The following is a 20,508-nucleotide window of genomic DNA, read 5'->3' on the forward strand; positions in this document are numbered from 1 at the left end:
TGGTTTGGCTCATCCTTGCAGAAGTGGTCTACCTTTTGTGCCTTAGTGGGAATCGGTCGCGAACTTCATCAGTGATCGAATGTATAATAATTACAGGAACGTAAGAATTGATGGTGAACCAGGGATGTTGGAACAATGAGGAAGAGCATTCCTCTCTTTAAGGAACAGTTACATTTTCGATTGAAATCGTTGCTAATACTAGGGCAGAATCAACGCCTAATAGGGCCTAAAAGGGTCTAGGAGACAGTCTCCTTCCTGAGCTCTATGACAGCTGCGTGGTGCTGTGTTTATACTTGCGTACTATTGTTTGTACAGATGAGCGTGGTACCTTCAGGCGTTTGGAAATTGCTCCCAAGGATGAACCAGACTTGTGGAGGTCTAAAATGTATTTTCTGAGGGCTTGGCTGATTTCTTTGGATTTTCCCATGATGTCAACCAAAGAGGCCCTGAGTTTGAAGGTAGGCCTTGAAATACATCCACAGGTACACCTCCAATTGACTCAAATGATGTCAATTAGCCTATCAGAAGCTTCTAAAGCCATGACATCACTTTCTGGAATTTTCCAAGCTGTTTAAAAGGCACAGTCAACTTAGTGTATGTACACTTCTGACCCACTGGAATTGTGATACAGTGAATTAATCTGTCTGTAAACAACTGTTGGGAAAATTACTTGTGTCATGCACAAAGTAGATGTCGTAATCGACTTGTTAACAAACTATAGTTTTGGCAAGACATTTGTGGAGTGGTTGAAAAACGAGTTTTAATGACTCCAACCGAAGTGTATGTAAACTGCCGACTTCAACTGTATGTATGTATGTATGTATGTATGTATGCATGTATGCATGTATGTATGCATGCATGTATGTAGGTATGTATGTATATAGTTAGAACAGACTGTCTGGTAAACTTATTTATTCAGTGTTGCTTACACTGTTCCAAATGGTCAGAAAGATTACAATATTTATTACTTTAAGAGCAACTGTTTGGAACACATAATACTCACGCAATGCTTGCTCCTATACCCTCTTTTTTCTTGAGCTTTAATAGTTTCCACAACTAAGTCAAATGTTTTCCAGAGATCAGACTTCCCCCTTTCCCTCCTGAGCAACCAGTAAACATTTGCCTGTTTCAAGGTTCTTTTTCACATCTTCCGCATCCATTTTGCTTTCACATGTTACTGTGTTCTGGAGTTTGTAATAACCAATTTATTGATGTGATTATGATGGGTTGTAGGTCAGGCCCTATTGGTCACATGCATGCGATGCTTACATGTTACACGTAAAGAGAGCAAGGGTTGAGGGAAAAGGGAATGTTTTTCCTTAAAATTAGGGATTTCGGTAACAGAACTTTTCAGTCAGAAAAAAGTAAGAAACGAAATGGCTGAAATGATGTTGCAGCTTTAGCACAGGGATGCAAACTGGTGAAACATGAAAAACAAAAACAATATTTGAGCTACACTGCACATTATTACATTGTACACATTCTACCTGTGGACATCTGTTCTACAATGTGCCAGCAAAAGTGAGAAAGAGGGAAAGTGTGTGGTGTTCCTTTCACCTCTATAGTGGCATCCAGCTTAAGCCTGGCCCAGCTCCAGCTACACTTGATCCCTGAATCCACTTGTTTAACAAGCAACACCTCATTTTCCCTTAATTCTCTCATTCTGAAAATTAACCACATACTGTAGAGGGAAAACATTAGTTTAACAGATTGTGGTTAGTTTGTTAGCTAGTTAACGTTTCACACAGAGTGCCAGGGTCCAGTAAGCAACTAACGCATTGTAACTTGAGGAACGGCAAGGAGTCGTATACCAGTTAACCTGTTGGGTCTAGGGGGCAGCATTTGCACGTCTGGATAAAAAAAATGTACCCGATTTAATCTGGTTACTAATCCTACCCAGTAACTAGAATATGCATATACTTATTATATATGGATAGAAAACACTCTAAAGTTTCCAAAACTGTTTGAATGGTGTCTGTGAGTATAACAGAACTCATTTGGCAGGCAAAACCCTGAGACATTTTCTGACAGGAAGTGGATACCTGATGTGTTGTATTGACTTTAAACCTATCCCATTGAAAAACACAGGGGTTTAGGAATATTTTGGCACTTCCTATTGCTTCCACTAGATGTCACCAGCCTTTACAAAGTGTTTTGAGTCTTCTGGAGGGAGATCTGACCGAACAAGAGCCATGGAACGTTGATGTCCCATTAGACACCTGGCGCGCTACTTCATGTTGGGTACCCTCGTTCCAATACGTTATAAAAGGCTATGCATTCGTCCACCTTGAATATTATTCATGTTCTGGTTAAAAAGGCCCTAATGATTTATGCTATACAACGTTTGACATGTTTGAACGAACGGAAATATATTTTTTCCCCTCGTTCATGACGAGAAGTCCGGCTGGCTTACATCATGTGCTAACGAGACGGAGATTTTTGGACATAAATGATGAGCTTTTTTGAACAAAACTACATTCGTTATGGACCTGTGATACCTGGAAGTGACATCTGATGAAGAGAATCAAAGGTAATGGATTATTTACATAGTATTTTCGATTTTAGATCTCCCCAACATGACGTCTAGTCTGTATCGCAACGCGTATTTTTCTGGGCACAGTGCTCAGATTATTGCAAAGTGTGATTTCCCAGTAAGGTTATTTTTAAATCTGGCAAGTTGATTGCGTTCAAAAGATGTAAATCTATAATTCTTTAAATGACAATATAATATTTTACCAATGTTTTCTAATTTTAATTATTTAATTTGTGACGCTGACTTGACTGCCGGTTATTGGAGGGAAACGATTTCCTCAACATCAATGCCATAGTAAAACGCTGTTTTTGTATATAAATATGAACTTGATAGAACTAAAAATGCATGCATTGTCTAACATAATGTCCTAGGAGTGTCATCTGATGGAGATTGTAAAAGGTTAGTGTATCATTTTAGCTGGTTTTATGGTTTTGGTGACCCTGTCTTTGACTTGACAAAACATTACACACAACTCTTGTAAATGTACTGTCCTAACATACTCTAAATTTATGCTTTCGCCGTAAAACCTTTTTGAAATCGTAAAACGTGGTTAGATTAAGGAGATGTTTATCTTTCAAATGGTGTAACATAGTTGTATTTTTGAAAAATTTGAATTTTGACATTTATTTGGATTCAAATTTGCCGCTCTTGAAATGCACCTGCTGTTGATGGAGTGCACCACAGGTGGCACGCTAGCGTCCCACCTAGCCCCAAGAGGTTAATACTATAGTGAATTGGTTAGGTTGCTAATGTCAGCTCATCTGATGTTGTAACGTTAGCTAGCTAACGTTGGCTGTCTGACTTTATTAGTGAGATTTAGGCTACTTAAAGCTGCAATATGTCACTTTTTGGTGCGACCTGACAAAATCCTATAGAAATGTGAGTTATAGATCTGTCATTCTCATTGAAAGCAAGTCTAAGAAGTGGTAGATCTAGAAATCCCAAATGGATGGTGTTAAGAGATAGATGGGAGGGGTTGAATGGAGCTGAAGGGTGGGACTAATAACAACAAGAAAATCAATGTAAAACATACGGGGTCTGTAAAATGTATATAGGTTCAGAAATTTTGTGAAATAGCAGTTACAAATATAAATCAAACTGGATGGACATCAGAAATAGAGGAAGGACTAAAAACATACAAAATATAACTATTGTAAAATAGATTGTGTCTGTATATTATGTATAATCTGAAGGTAGAAGCCTAAGTCTTATTGTTTATTAGTTTACTCCAATTGGGGGAGGGGGGTAGGGTTTGCGGGGAATAATAAAGGTATATTCTAAGTACACACACACACACACACACACACACACACACACACACACACACACACACACACACACACACACACACACACACACACACACACGTATGCATATAGATATTTACTCCAAAAATATATAGGGGATTGGAAATGATGCAGACAATTACATTGATGGAAGCAACAATCTTTCCGCAATATTAAAGCTGTTAAAGCTGTTATATAAGTGGTAGATCTGTTATATGTGCGTAATTTCCACGCTTCACATTAAGTTTTGTTTTTGTGTCTTTTACTCTTTGAACTATTCGAATTTTAGCAAACAGTGCATCTTTAAAGGGGCATTTTACAATTTGTTTCATATTTGTCCATCCACTCTCAAAATATGAAAACAGCTAAACCACAATGCATTTTAGTGGTACGCTAGATCCTCCCACTTGTTCCCATCGGCTTTAGGTTTAATCTATGCTCATAATAAGTAGGCCCACATTGATCGCCAATCCTCTTCTTCCTGTCATGTTTGCACCTTATAACATCAATCTGAACAGAGCTCTAGACTCAGTGGATTTCACCTAATTCTCTAACGTCCTGTTTCATTCTCTGCAGTTGAAACAGATACCGAATTACAATTACATTTGACTGAGTCACCCTCTACAGCTCAAGCAAACCAGCTCATAAGGGTACATGTGCGCCAAATGCCATCAACTCTACTTCATCAAGGGTGGGTAGCTCAGACTGTCAGAACGACTTGCCAGGAGCCTCACCGATAAGAAGCCCAACGTCCTTGATGGAATGACGCCAGCAAGGCAAGCAAATACGTGAGGAGGATGTCTGGGTATTCTCCCATTCCACAGATTAAGCAAGGAGAAGTTTGTGCTCTCACTCAAGGGTGCACTGCTTCACGAGTCATCGCGGGGAGAGATAAGGACAGTCTGTCTGTCCCCATTCATGGCATATTAATACTCTGCCTGTGTCCTGAGGGAGTCCGCTGTGACAAGAATACTCTGAATGCCCCTCTTCATAGTGGCTCAAGTAGGCCATGCCAAGGGCTCAGAGGACTACTATCCCTCACCCCCAACACAGACCACGGATTATACATCCTCAACACCACATGCGTCACCCACAATCCTCTGGATTTCCCTTTGTAGGGCTAATACGGCTCCTAGTATGCTCTGTGACTGTGTTCACTCACCTCATTCATATGAGACAGTAAATCACCCAAATAGAGGGGAGGATCCAGGATTAGCGCCAAGGCAAAATGTGCAGAGCAACCTTAGTGTCCGTCAGCTGAAGCTTGCGTGAGCTCGATCATGTCCGGTTCGAAGGACCAAGCACAAACTCATTCCAGTGAGTGAATGAACATGTTGACTCAGTCAGGCTGTGTAGGCAGGCTGCTCCTTCTTTGTTGTGAGGTTTCACACAGAGCTCACCAGGGGCCTCTACAGTCTGCCCACATCACACAGAGGAGAGGATGTGGCGGCACTAGGCAGCGGCCTTCCTCCAAAGCCACTGTGACCCGTGAGCGTGGTGTAGGGCCAAGAGGAGGGCTGAAGGCCGCAAAACCCACACTCACTCACTCTACCAGCCCAATGTAGAGGCAGCGGGCTGCCATGCATTGCCCTGTACACAAAACTATAACACAAGGTTCAGTAGAGTGAACTTGGCTGCTGTTGTGTTTGGCTTTGAAACAAGATTCCAACAACCATGTTTTCCACTCAGTTTAAACCTGTGTGATGTGGGCAGACTGTAGAGGCCCCTGGTGAGCTCTGTGAGAAACCTCACAACAAGGAGCAGCCTGCCTACACAGCCTGACTGTCAACATGTTGTTGAACTTCTTTAAAATTGATTGATCACAGTGACGTAAAACAATTTAACGGTGAGTTTTAAAAGCATGATATTTCCACCCAGCCTAAATAATTAGACCGCCATTGATTTAAAAAATAAAATTCTCCCATCACCAGTTATCCTCATCATTCAGATTTTCAAATACAGGCATATGATGTTCAATTTCATTTGCATTGATGATTGATTAGAGGAAATATAGAGTGCAGAGACCCAGGTGGCAGGTAGCCTAGTGGTTAGAGCATTGGGCCAGTAACTGAGAGGTTGCTGGATCGAATCCCCGAGCTGACAAGGTAAAAATATGTCATTCTGCCCCTGAGCAAGGGAGTTAACCCACTGTTCCCTGGGCACCGAAGACGTGGATGTCGATTATGACAGAGGGGTTGGGCTAAATGCGGAAGACACATTTCAGTTGAATGCATTAGCGACCAGAGGGCCGTTAGCAAGTTGGAAATATTTTTTGAAATATTTCACGTCTACCCAGTGCGCCAAATCAAGTATACATTATATTTTCAAAGAACTAGCCCCAACCGTAAGCTCCAGGCCTATGTGACTGGGAAAACTGACCAACCTCTGCTGAGACCATGACACTTCCTTAGCTATGCAAGATAAGAAACCCATCCCGGGCTCATTAAAGAACCAGAGCTGCTCTACACCCTCTCTGTGCCATCAGTTTTTTGTATTTTTACATAGGGCAGAAAGAGATGACACCAAATAACTTTTCCACTGAAATCATGAGGCCTAGCCTAACTTGGCGGCAGCCAACCGACCTAGGTGAGATGGGCGACCCACCATAAATAATGGTTGAAAAACACTGTAGACATAAACCTACATACCATACTAGAAACCCCCCCTCTAGCCAGTTATTGTGTGACTTGTTAAGACTCAGCATGCTTCAGTTCGGCTTGCACTTAGCTGAACTCGGCTAGCCGAACGAGCATGCTCACATACTCCATTAAAAGTCCGTCGCTTGAAAAACAAGAAAAAAAAGTAACATTTGTCAATTTTGAGACACCATAGCCAATATACACTTCCTCAAAACAGACATAATTAATCTGTCATTATTTTTATGTTTTTGCCGAGGAGATCTTAGTTACACAATTTTACATCTAACTAAGATGTTTGGGGCAGTTCCTCTACGAAAAAATGTGCATGAAAAATTGTCATCTCTCGTTGAGTGACAATACTTTATTGAAGAATCCTTACTGTTGACCAATCACCGACAAAGGGGTGTAGACTTCGGCTTACCGAATTTTGTGTGCCCGAACAGCTGAAAAAACCCTCACCGAAGTCCAAAATAAACAAAAACGTCTCAAAATGTCATCATAATATATGCACAAACTCTTCCGGCTGGGAAGCATGCGAACACCTTTAGTCCATAAGCGAGTTCATGTCAGTGATTTGGGTCCCCGTTGTGACAACAGAAGAAAAAAAAAGTGCTGCTGTCAAAATGAGATCATCACTATTTCATAACCTTTAAATAGGCCTAAATTCTGGAACAAGCATGCAGGTTGACAGTGCATGTTGTAGCAGTGAAGATGGGCATAATGAATGAAAATAGCTCCACTGTAGCGTCAAACTGTCACTCAAGGTGCACTTTTTTAATGAGCTGCTACGGGCAATTCCACGATAACGGAACTCCGCTAAGAACATGGATTTGACAAATGGCCATATTTTTGGGGGGGTTTCCGTTAAAACGATAAGAAAAATTCATGACATGACCCGCCAAACCGCGCTTCTTAACACCCGCCCGCTTAACCTGGAAGCCAGCTGCACCAACGTGTCAGAGGAAACACTGTTCAACTGACGACCGAAGTCAGCCTGCAGGCTCCCGGCCCGCCACAAGGAGTCGCTAGAGCGCGATGAGGAAAAGTAAAGCCCCCACGGCCAAACCCTGTTGTTTAGATATAAAGTACAGCACAGTAGAGCTCAGTGGAGGACAGTAGAGTACATTACAGAACAGTAGAGTTCAATACAGTAGAGTATAGTTCAGTACATTATAGTGTATTCTAATGTGCATTGTACTGAACTCAATGTACTATACTCTACTTTTATTTACTGTACTCTACTGTGCTGTCCAAAGTCGTGAAACATAGAAGTCTATGATTGGTTAAGATTTGGTTCGTTCCAGGACAAATCTTAACCAATCATGGACGTCTACGTTTGGGCCAAAGGAAGGTCGGGCCAGACGTCTGTAGTCGTTGAAATCAGGGCTGGTCCAGACAGAACAAAAAACGACGTATACGGACGTTGATATTTAGGCCAGGGCGGACTGACCAAATTTCAACTTCTTATCAACGTCCATGGTTGTCAGGTGTCGGTCGGTGCTTAGTGGGTGAGGATGCTGGTTACAGTAAATGGAAAGACGTGGCTCATTGGTAGGTGTCATTAAGAGCTGGGAAAGGTGACATTAATTGGAGAGAGAGGGGGTATCTAGACTTTTTACACTCGCTTAAAACCACCAGATGACAGAAAGAAAACAGTTATCAGCTGAACATAACAGTAGGCAGGTGGAAGGGAGGACAGTAGCAGGTGACCCAACTGTGGTTTGTGACTACTATGATTTCTCATTGTAGCCAATTCAATTGCAGAAATTCAGTTACAGATTTTTGGGAAATTCTGTTACCAATTTGGCCTGTTGGGGATCTTATCCCGATATCGGGATTCATTGTCAAGAGACCAGGGCGGGAAATTCAAAAACTGCAAGAATCTAATCATTTCAATTTCTCAAACAATCAACTATTTCTCACAATTTGAAAGATAAACATCTCCTAAATCCAACCACATTGTCCGATTTCAAAGAGGCTTTACGGCGAAAGCATAAAGTTAGGTTATGTTAGGAGAGTACATTGAAAATAGCTGTGTGTAATGTTTTGTCAATTCAAAGACAGGCGTCACCATAAGCGGATAACCAGCTAGAATTATGCACCAACCTTTGACAATCTTCCTCAGATAACACTCCTAAGACATTATGTTACACAATACATGCATTTTTTGTTCCATCAAGTTCATATTTATATCCAAAAACAGCATTTTACCGAAGCGGTGAAAATCAGATTTTTTTTTCTCTCAAATGCTTCCGGTGAACAACGTTACAAATCACAAAATTACTATTCGATAACATTGGTAAATTATATTATTGTCATTCAAATATTCATAGTTTAACATTTCGTAAATGCTACTGCAATGCCAGATTTCAAAATAACTTTACTGGGAAATCACAATTTGCAATAAACCGGGTGCTGTGCTAAGAACAATAGGCTAGGCTATACAGGTTAGCACCATCTTGTAACCATGTAATATCAAAATTACTATTGTCAATATTCCCTTACCTTTGATTATCTTCATCCATTGGCACTTCCAGAAATCCCAGGTCCACTACAAATGTGGTTTCTTTTGACAAAGTTCATAATTGATGTCCAAATAACTCCAAGTTGTTCCATGTTGTTAGCGCTTCGGTAGGCTACTAAAAAGTAGCGCGGGGGGGGGGGATTCACGGCGAAAAGTAAAAAAAAATAATCTATTTACATTGTTCAAACATGTCAAACGTTGTTTAGCATCAATCTTTAGAGCCATTTTTAACGTGAAACATCAGTAATGTTTCAACCCGACCTCTCCTGTGTCTTGAAAAACGTCTTTGAAAAATGTATCGCATCACATGATTGCGCAGGTGCAGCCAATAATGAAGTGACGACATCCCAGGGAGGTCAACTTCTCTTCCTTGCCATCCGGTCTCTGTTCATCATAGACCTTCAAACAACTTTATAAAGATCGTTGACATCTAGTGGAAGCCGTAGGAGTTGCGAAATGAATCCTTTCTCACTATGGTATCTATAAAACAATGACACTAAATAGTACAGTCACAAAATTCAATTTTTTTTGGATCTATTTTTCACAGGTTTTTGCCTGCAATATGAGTTTTGTTATACTTACAGACACCATTAAAACTGTTTTAGAAAATTCAGAGTGTTTTCTATCCGAATGTGTTAATAATATGCATATCCTAGCTTCTGAGTTGGTGTAGGAGGCAGTTAAAAATGGGCACATATTTTTTTCAAAATTTCTCAATACTGCCCCCGAGCCACAACAGGTTACCAATTTGGAAACAGAATTTGGGGTTTTAATCAATTAATAATTCAAACAAAATGTATATCAGTAAAAACAAACTAACTGATAGGTCTACCTTTACTTGTTACTTCTGTGCACTTGTATTATCCTCCCTCATGAGGGAGAGAAATGTGAAAATATCTTAAATATTTTTGGTTACGGAATTTCAAGGCAACGTTTTCTTAAACTTACAGAAGGCAGAAAACATTATGCCAAACGAAATATAAGTGTTGGTATTAGTTGGCAGAGGTCTTAGATTTCAACATTATTGTGTTTTGATGTATTTCTAAAATCTTTCAACACGTTTTCTGCTAGATGTTTTCTAAGACCCGTTAAATCAAAGCCTTTGCTTATTCCTCATTTTTAGGATGGAAAATGGTTGAATAATGTATACACTGAGTATACTATACATTAGGAACACTTTCCTAATATTGAGTTGCCGCCGCCCCCTTAATATCTACAAAATATAGCCTCCTCACATGTTGGTGCTCATGGGTCCTTTTACATGGAAATGAACCTACTCCTGTGTCTAGACTCTGGGGCACTAGAAACGGTCCTAGGACTGGAAAGACAACACCCATCCCTAGTTGTTAGATAAAAGATTTACTGAAGGATCTGATGTTATTTGCTTCACTAGCTAGGCCTATGCCAGCATACCATGTTATCCTACACATATTTAGGGGAAAGTGGGAGGCAAGACAGATTCTCTTGTTTCTCCAAGTAGGCAATTGTTTTCATCTTTCCACCACTTTCAATCACTATAGTACTGAAATATAGGCCACAACTGCACTGACAAAAGAACATAAAAAAATAATAATACATTAGCCTACATCTACAGTATACCACAACTTTTTTAAACATCTCTGAACACATTTGCTGCAGCATTCAGCAATGCAGTAACACTGAGAAATTGTATTCCATGTGTTACATTGGTGGAAACAGATTATCGGTCTGTCTGCCTCCCACCCAAACAATGCCCACCCCGCCCCAACCCAAAGTACTTTTTTTTTTTTACTGTATTGTGTCAGGACTGAGAAATTGTGAAATTTGAATCTCCCAACTGTTGCAAAGATGCTAGATGAGGCCCAGTTGCTCTTACACCTAGACACCACTTTGTGAGGAGCAGTGACGAGCCCAGACATGACAACCTGATGTCAGGGCAGGCCTGTCGGGAACGCTAGGGGAAGTCCAGGTATGACGAGTCAATGTCTGAGCGAAGTAAGCAGCTTCTGCTTTGTACTTGAATAATCAAAACATGACAAGCCGAACTTGGTGAAGAGGCGAGACCGGTACAACCACTCACTAGGGATAGGCATGAGTAATTGAGTACTCGAACGGACGTCAAAACTCAATCTTTAACCAGAGATTTTTTTTTATTTGGTCAAAATGTTGGCTTGAAGACAACGCTAATTTGCTTGACTCTAGTGTTCCATGTGTATTTGCAGGGCACAACAAAAAAAGAAACCAAGCCAACAATCAAACAGTTCTTCTCCATAAATTCCCTTTCCCCTACGTCTCACTCACTCAAATTGCGTTTCGACTTCTCCCTCTACACATGCTTGCTGAGCTCCTGTTAAAGTCTACAGAAATTAACGCCTATAAAAACGTATCTACAGTGCCTTCAGAAAGTATTCACACACCTTGACTTTTCCACATTTTATTGTGTTACAGCCTGAATTTAATATGGATTCAATTTTGATTTTGTGTCACTGGCCTACACACACACACACAACACCCCATAATGTCAAAGTGGAATGATTTTTCCTAACTTTAACCAATAAGTTAAAAGCTGAAATGTCTTGTGTCAAAAAGTATTCAACCACTTTATTATGGCAAGCTTCTAAATAAGTTCCGGAGTAAAAAGTCTCATAATAAGTTTCATGTGTGCAATAAGTGTTTAAACGTGATTTTTGAATGACTACCTCATCTCTGTATCTCACAAATACAATTATCTGTAAGGTCCCTCAGTCGAGCAGTGAATTTCAAATACAGATTCAACCATAAAGATTTTCCAATGCCTCCCAAAGGGCACCTATTGGTAGATCGGTAAAAAAACAAAAACAGATATTGAATATCCCTTTGAACATGGTGAAGTTATGATTTACACTTTGGATGGTGTACCAATACAACCAGGCACTACAGGCCCCCTTCCTAATTCAGTTACCGGAGAGGAAAGAAACCTCTCAGGGATTTCACCATGAGGCAAATGGTGGCTTTAAAAGAGTTAAGAGTTTAATGAGGAGAAAACAGAGGATGAATCAACATTGTAGTTACTCAACAATACTAACCAAAATGACAGAGTGAAAAGAAAGAAGTCTGTACATAAGGCACTAAAGTCAAACTGCAAAAAATGTGGCAAAGAAATTAACTTCATGTCCTGTATACAAAGTGTTATGTTCGGGCAAATCCAACAACATATTACTGAGTACCACTCTTCATATTTTCAAGCATGGTGGTGTCTGCATGTTATGGGTACGCTTGTCATCGGCAAGATAGTTTTTTTGTTGTTGTTGATAAAAAGAAACTGAATAGAGCTAAGCACAGGCTAAATCCTGTTTCAGTCTGCTTTCCAACAGACACCGGGAGACAAATTCACCTTCAAGCAAGACAATAACCTAAAACACAAGGCTAAATATACACTGGAGTTGATTACCAAGATGACATTAAATGTTCCTGAGTAGTCTAGTTACAGTTTAATTTTATTTAACTAGGCAAGTCAGTTAAGGAAAAAATATATATATTTACAATGATAGCCTACAATGATAGCCTACCAAAAGGCCTCCTGTGGGGACGGGGGCTGGGATTAAAAATAAATTAAATAAAAATATAGGACAACACACACATCACGACGAGACAACACAACATAAGAGAACAAAGACAACATAGCAGACTGAAAATGGCTGTCTAGCAATGAGCAACAATCAACTTCACAGAGCTTGAATAATTTTTAAAAGAATAATGTGCAAATATTGTACAATCCAGGTGTACAAAAATCTTAGAGACCTAGCCAGAAAGACTCACATCTGTAATCGCTGCCAAAGATGATTCTAACATTAATTCAAATCAAATTTTATTTGTCACATGCGCCAAATACAACAGGTTACTTACAAGCCCTTAACCAACAATGCAGTTAAAATAAGAGTCAAGTAAAAATAATAGATAAAAACATTATTTAAAAAAGTTACAAATCATTTAAGAACAGCAGTAAAATAACAATAGCAAGGCTATATACAGGGGGTACCGGTACAGAGTCAATGTCCGGGGGCACCGGTTAGTCCAGGTAAATTAGGTAATATGTACATGTAGGTAGAGTTATTAAAGTGACTATGCATAGATAATAAACAGAGAATAGCAGCAGCATAAAAAAAGGGGTGGGGCAATGCAAAGCCTGGGTAGCCATTTGATTAGCTGTTCAGGAGTCTTATGGCTTGGGTGTAGAAGCTGTTAACCTGTTGGGGCTAGGGGGCAGTATTTGCACGGTCGGATAAAAAAACGTACCCGATTTAAACTGGTTACTACTCTTGCCCAGAAACGAGAATATGCATATAATTAGTAGATTTGGATAGAAAACACTCTAAAGTTTCTAAAACTGTTTGAATGGTGTCTGTGAGTATAACAGAACTCATATGGCAGGCCAAAACCTGAGAAGATTCCATACAGGAAGTGCCCTGTCTGACAATTTGTTCTCCTTCTTTGGCATCTCTATCAAAAATACAGCATCTCTGCTATAACGTGACATTTTCTAAGGCTTCCATTGGCTCTCAGAAGGCGCCAGAAAGTGGAATGACGTCTCTCCTGTCTCTGGACGAAAAACAGCAGGAGATTTTGTGAGTGGTCAGGCTGAGAACAGTGACACTGGAGATGCGCGTTCATGTGAATTCTCAATTTTTTTCTTTCTGCCTTTGAATGAATACAACGTCGCCCGGTTGGAATATTATCGCTATTTTACGAGAAAAATTGCATAAAAATTGATTTTAAACAGCGTTCGACATGCTTCGAAGTACGGTAACGGAATATTTTGAATTTTTTTGTAACGAAATGCGCTCACGCGTCACCCTTTGGATAGTGACCTGAACGTACGAACAAAACGGAGGTATTTGAATATAACTATGGATTATTTGGAATCAAAACAACATTTGTTGTTGAAGTAGTAGTCCTGGGAGTGCATTCTGACAAAGAACAGCAAAGGTAATCCAATTTTTCTTATAGGGTTAGGGTTAGTTAATAGTTAATCTGAGTTTGGTGAGGGCCAAACTTGGTGGGTGTCAAATTAGCTAGCCGTGATGGCCAGGCTATGTACTCAGAATATTGCAAAATGTGCTTTCGCCGAAAGCACCGCGATTGCATAAAGGAGTTCTGTATCTATAATTCTTAAAATAATTGTTATGTATTTTGTGAACGTTAATCGTGAGTAATTTAGTAAATTCACCGGAAGTTTGCGGTGGGTATGCTAGTTCTGAACATCACATGCTAATGTAAAAAGCTGGTTTTTGATATAAATATGAACTTGATTGAACAAAACATGCATGTATTGTATAACATAATGTCCTAGGACTGTCATCTGATGAAGATCAAAGGTTAGTGCTGCATTTAGCTGTGGTTTTGGTTTTTGTGACATATATGCTTGCTTTGAAAATGGCTGTGTGATTATTTTTGGCAGGGTACTCTCCTGACATAATCTAATGTTTTGCTTTCGCTGTAAAGCCTTTTTGAAATCGGACAATGTGGTTAGATTAACGAGAGTCTTGTCTTTAAAATGGTGTAAAATAGTCATATGTTTGAGAAATTGAAGTTATAGCATTTTTGAGGTATTTGTATTTCGCGCCACGCGATTCCACTGGCTGTTGACGCAAACGTCCCACCTTGCCCAGGGAGGTTAAGTAGTCTTTTGGACCTAGACTTGGCACTCTAGTACTGCTTGCTGTGTGGTAGCAGAGAGAACAGTCTATGACTTGGGTGGCTGGAGTCTGACAATTTGTAGGACCTTCCTCTGACACCGCCTGGTATAGAGGTCCTGGATGGCAGGAAGCTTGGCCCCAGTGATGTACTGGGCGGTACGCACTACCCTCTGTAGTGCCTTGCGGTCAGAGGCCCAGCAGTTGCCATACCAGGCAGTGATGCAAGCATTTAGGATGCTCGATGGTGCAGCTGTAGAACTTTTTGAGGATCTGAGGACCCATGCCAAATCTTTTCAGTCTCCTGAGGGGGAATAGGCTTTGTCGTGGCCTCTGCACCATGATAGTTTGTTGGTGATGTGGACACCAAGGAACTTTAAGCTCTCAATCTGCTCCACTACAGCCCCGTCGATGAGAATGGGGGTGTGCTCGGTCCGCTTTTTCCTGTAGTCCACAATCATCTCCTTTGTCTTGATCACGTTGAGGGAGAGGTTGTTGTCCTGGCACCGCACGGCCAGGTCTCTGACCTCCTCCCTATAGACTGTCTCATCGTTGTCAGTGATCAGGCCTACCACTGCTGTGTCATCGGCAAACTTAATGATGGTGTTGGATTCGTGCCTGGCCATACAGTCATGAGTGAACAGGGAGTACAGGAGTGAACTGAGCACACACCCCTGAGGGGCCCCCATGTTGAGGATCAGCGTGACGGATGTGTTGTTACTTACCCTTACTGACCCAGGGGTGTGAATACTTATGTAAATGAGATAGAGAACTATTTCATTTTCAATACATTTGCAAACATTTCTAAAAACGTGTTTTCACTTTGTCATTATGGGGTATAGTGTGGAGATGGGTGAGAAATATATTTTTAATCAATTCTGAATTCAGGCTGTAACAACAAAATGTGGAATAAGTCAAGGGGTATGAATACTTTCTGAAGGCACTGTAACTGATCGGATACACAAGTGACACTCTTTGCCAAATGACGACAGCTTTATCACAAATTCAAAATGGACTGGTTGATTGAAGTAGGGAAATATGTATTCCAACAAAGAGCTGCAGTTTTGGAATAATTGCGTCTGTTTATTTTCCGCTTATGCTACTTTACGGTTGTAACTAGTTACCACAAGCACAAAGTCAAAATTGGCAGTGTGGTTAGTGTGTGTTAGGTTTAAAATCTGATTTTAAGATGATAAATTGTAGAAATAGGCAGGGTTTATGACTTTGTGGAAACTAGTGACGACCCTACTTTGCAAACTGCCATTTAGAATTGGTTAGCATAGGTTATGACCCCCTAAACAGACAGGTTTACACTGAAAATATACAAAAACATTACTTTGATAAAGATAAAGAGCGTATTTTCCTCAGAATAATTAAGCCTAGTCCTAATCACCAAATGGGTGTCGTGGATATAATGCAGTGTTCAATGTGGAATTGTTAACCCATTTATAAAATTCCAAAGAACAGGCAGAATGAACTAAAACATCTGTATATCGAAAACATGACAGATTTAGGTTTATAACCCTGAAAGAAATTGCAATTCAACTCATTAAATTGACCCCAGTTTTACTATAAAATAGGTGTGTCTTGACTGTGCTAAGGGCTCGGGAAATAAGAGCATCTGGTCTGCTAAATTAACAAAACAAGGCTGTGTCATTGCACAGCCATAGTAGAGCTTTACAGTGCGACAATTTTACTTGAATATGTGCCTAAATATTTAGCTGTGCGACCCGGATTCTTTGGGGGGTGTGCACCTAGAAAAATTATGGATTCTGACTCTAATACCTCATACATTTATCGTTGAACTCCTCATTTAAAAAAAATCTTAGGCACACACGTGCTCCTTGTAAAAAAGGTTAGCGCAGAGCCCTGCGCCATAGGCTTCTTCTACAAGTGCACTGCTGACGTTCCACAATATAATATACCCAGTTGATATTACGATTTCAATAAATTAAATCTTAAAATGCCACTTTTTTTTTTTCTTGCCAGAATATACATGGGGCAATTTAGCTATTTGGATTTGTTATCTGTAATGGTTATGATAAATTAGGCATTGTTTCACACCCCCTGTATATAGCCTCGTTATTTTGTTACTTTATTATTTTTTACTTTAGTTTATTTGGTAAATATTTTCTTAACTCTTCTTGAACTGCACTGTTGGTTAAGGGCTTGTAAGTAAGTATTTCACGGTAAAGTCTACACTTTTTGCATTTGGCGCATGTGACAAAAAGTTTGATTTGATTTGGCATATCGATAAATGTGCAGATAATTTTCTCTAATACTGGCCTTGTTCTAAATAAAAAAAGGTTTTTTGAGGGTGTGTTCCTCTGCCCAGGTGTTGCTAATGCATGCCAGATCTTACAATGTCTGGATAGATATTTGAAGTATCAGCTAACCACGTCATGTTATAGCAAACTGTCAGTCGACGATGTGGCATGCAACCATTGGTTGATGGATGAAACCTCTGAGCAGTGGAATGCAACCTGAAGCAGTCCAGAGACATGACGAGTCACGCTCCAGGTGGACACAGCTGCACACAGCTCAGTTCACTTATGAAGGCACGCCAAGCACTGCCATAGGCCTACTTCCTTCTTGACCCAAATACTAGTTTCTTCCCTTGTGCAAGCTTTTGAGAATGTTATCCATGTTCCTGGCTGAGACTGACAGTGAGCATACATGTAGCTTTGATAATAAATGTCCAGGTTAGGCTATGTGCAGCAGGCCATATTTTATGTGTCGGACATAGGCCTATACATAGAATGTGTTTCTACTTGAAAATACATGATCTAAGTGACTGATAGTTGGTATTCAGCAGTCATAAAAGTATACCTTATTTACTTTGAATTACTACTAAAATAGTGTTTTGTCAGACAGCATAGGCAGCAGCTCTATAGAGATGAGATGATGACCTGGAATTAAATAAAGTTATGAAATAAAACAAAAGTAATATACACAACAAAACATTAAGAAAACCTTCCTAATGTTTAGTTGCCCTCAGAACAGCCTCAATTAGTCGGGGCAAGGACTCTAAAAGGTGTCAAAAGCATTCCACAAGGATGCTGGTCCATGTTGACTCCAATGCTTCCCACAGTTGTGTCAAGTTGGCTGGATGTCCTTTGGGTGGTGGACCATTCTTGATACACATGGGAACCTGTTGAGCATAAAAAAACCCAGCTGCATTGCAGTTCTTGACACAAACCGGTGTGACTTACTACCATAACACGTTTAAAAGGCACATGCATGTTTTGTCTTTCCCATTCACCCTTTGAATGGCATACATACACAAGCCATGTCTCAATTGTCTCAAGGCTTAAAAATCCTTCTTTAACACGTCTCCTCCCCTTCATCTACACTGATTGAAGTGGATTTAACAAGTGACATCAATAAGAGATCATCGCTTTCACTTGGTCAGTCTATGTCATGGAAGAACAGGTGTCCTTAATGTTTTGTACACTCAGTGTATTTTATTAAAGTGAATAAATGATGGTTAATAAGTGATAAGCATAATGGGCAGTCACTAACGTCACATGGCGCTACAGAGGGTGGTGCGGACAGCCCAGTACATCACTGGGGCCGAGCTCCTTGTCATCCAGGACCTTGCACGGTCTCTATGCACACGCACAGGACTCTACACACTCACGCACACTCCAACACAAACAAACAGTTATACTGACTCTACACACATACAATCATTTACGCTGCTGCTACTCTGTTTATCATACATCATGATGCCTAGTCACCTTACCCCAATACATATCTACCTCTATCACTCCAGTATCCCTGCACATTGTAAATATGGTATTGGAACTGACCCTGTATATAGCTTACTTTCTCGTGTTCTTATTTCTTGTGTTTTTGTTCTACCTTATGTTATTTTTAGTATTACATTGATTACTGCATCCTTGGGTTTAAAGCTTGCAAGAAATGCATTCACTGTACTTGTGCACATGACATTAAAACTTGAAACTCATGGGACTTTAATGAATTGTTTTATTCTGTGTTGTTACACCATTCAACCCACATAATGCATAGTGCACTTAATGTAATAAAACATGTGGAACCAAAACCGAGCTCAAAAAGCACTAATCGCTCAGCACTACAAGATAATTAAATATACACTCAAGTTGCACTAGGGCCTCAAGCCTTTTTTGCAGTCATGGCTAATCAAAAACGACATTAAATGACAGTAGCCTCCACCTTCATGAAATCAATGGTTTCAAAAGGTCAGCAGACAAAATGTGGAACATATTCCTTGATGACTCCTGCGTTGCCAAATGTATTTTTCATGCTAATTAACTTTTATTGATTAGAATCATTGAGGGAGTTTTGTCACAACACACCAACTATACAGTATGTGGTATGTAAACACTGAGGGCTTGCACTGAAACAAACGTTTTGAAACCAGCCTGCCTGGGACACAAGCCATGTTTATACATTACATTATAGTTATTACCAGGGTTAAGGGGGTCACCAGTTGTGACACCAGTGCACAAATAGTTAAGATTCATATTGCGTAACTACATTTAGGCTAGACTAAGTAACCTCAAGGTCCAGTCAAGCCTGAATAATTAGTATCAGAAGAGGAAATGGAGAGCGAGGCAGAGTAAAGCAGTGTACTTGTTAGACAAAAATGTAAATGTGTGCTGTGATTTGAAGGCCTGTCTGTCTAAAGCGACCTAATTCCTGGGCTGTGTTCCCACTAAGCTCCCTATCCCCCCCACCCCAACCCCGGGTTACTCCCCCACCATCTCGAAACATTTAGCAACAAAGCGTTGATCAATATGTACTTTTCAGTTAGAACGCACTGGCCCTCCGATTGTTTCCATGTCGCATTGTTACAATGTATGCGTTCACAGAACACGCTCACACTCTGGAAATCTAAAATGTATGTTGTGGCACTATTCTCCCCCTTCGCAAAATGTTTCCTCCCTGCCTCCAAGCTCATTCTGTAAATGTTCGTCTCGCTACAAACATATAATTGGGAGCGCTCCCATGATACCCATAGAACGTTATACAAAAACAACCTCTTCCCTCTCTGCCTTATCTCTCTCATCACCGAAACGATGTTAGCCGTGGAATTCTAAACTGTGATAATGATATGGGATAATCCAAAAGTGCTTATTTGTGTGACAAGTAGCCAGACATTATACCAACTTAATGAAACACGCTTCACCGTAACTAGTGACAATTTACAGCAGAATAAAAACAAAACTCACCACGACTCCCGTTTGGTGTAATACAATCCTGAATATCTGCAGTAGTGAAATTCCTTTCTTCCTTTTCACACGTTCTCAACCCCGGCCCGTCTCCACACTCCAGTAACCAAGAGCGGGGGGGGGCTGGGTCAGTGATAGGAACGATCTGGGACAGGCAATTTGGAGGCAAAAGATCGCAAGTCTGTTTATCCTAACGAGTGACAAGAACGGTCCCAAACATTCCTCAATGTTACCGAAGGTCTCTATAACACATTTGTATCTCTCCGTCTTCCTCGAGGCATAGGGGGACGTGAATCACAGTTTATTCCTTGCATCCAGGGGAGTCGCCGCCTCTTCTAGTCCGCCATGTTGCGTCTGCAATAGGAGGAATGGGAAGCAGAGAATTCCCAGGCCAGGCCCCTCCTCCTCCCTCCACGGTCCCACTGCGACATCTGGCGGATCATCACGAGACGGAGTAAACAGCGTCCCGATCCAGAAGAGCACGAGTCAACCATCTGGTCAGTTCTGTCATACACACAAAGTCGAATATTGGACGGATTTATTAATTTCCCATAGGCTTCCGGGGCACACGATCCCATTTAGTTTGCCCTCTGTCAACATTGGCCAGTGGTGGTCACCAACCCTGGTCCTGGGTTAAAGGTTGCAGGTTTTTGTTCCAG

General features: G+C 40.5%; 1 protein-coding gene across 3 annotated transcripts in view; it reads right to left on the reverse strand.

Annotated features, from left to right (window-relative positions):
- Positions 1 to 20,281, reverse strand: part of ptpra (protein tyrosine phosphatase receptor type A) — a 58,763-nt gene extending 38,482 nt beyond the window's left edge. The window contains exon 1 of one of the 3 annotated variants that reach the window (XM_014167544.2): positions 19,850 to 20,281. The gene's annotated coding sequence lies outside the window, so the exon portion shown is untranslated. The remainder of the gene's footprint in view (positions 1 to 19,849) is intronic. The other 2 variants (XM_014167543.2, XM_014167540.2) reach the window with 2 other exon arrangements.
- Between the last annotated feature and the right edge of the window lie 227 nt (positions 20,282 to 20,508).

The sequence above is a fragment of the Salmo salar genome, chromosome ssa22 (assembly GCF_905237065.1).
Source record: "Salmo salar chromosome ssa22, Ssal_v3.1, whole genome shotgun sequence".
Classification (NCBI taxonomy): Eukaryota; Metazoa; Chordata; class Actinopteri; order Salmoniformes; family Salmonidae; genus Salmo; species Salmo salar.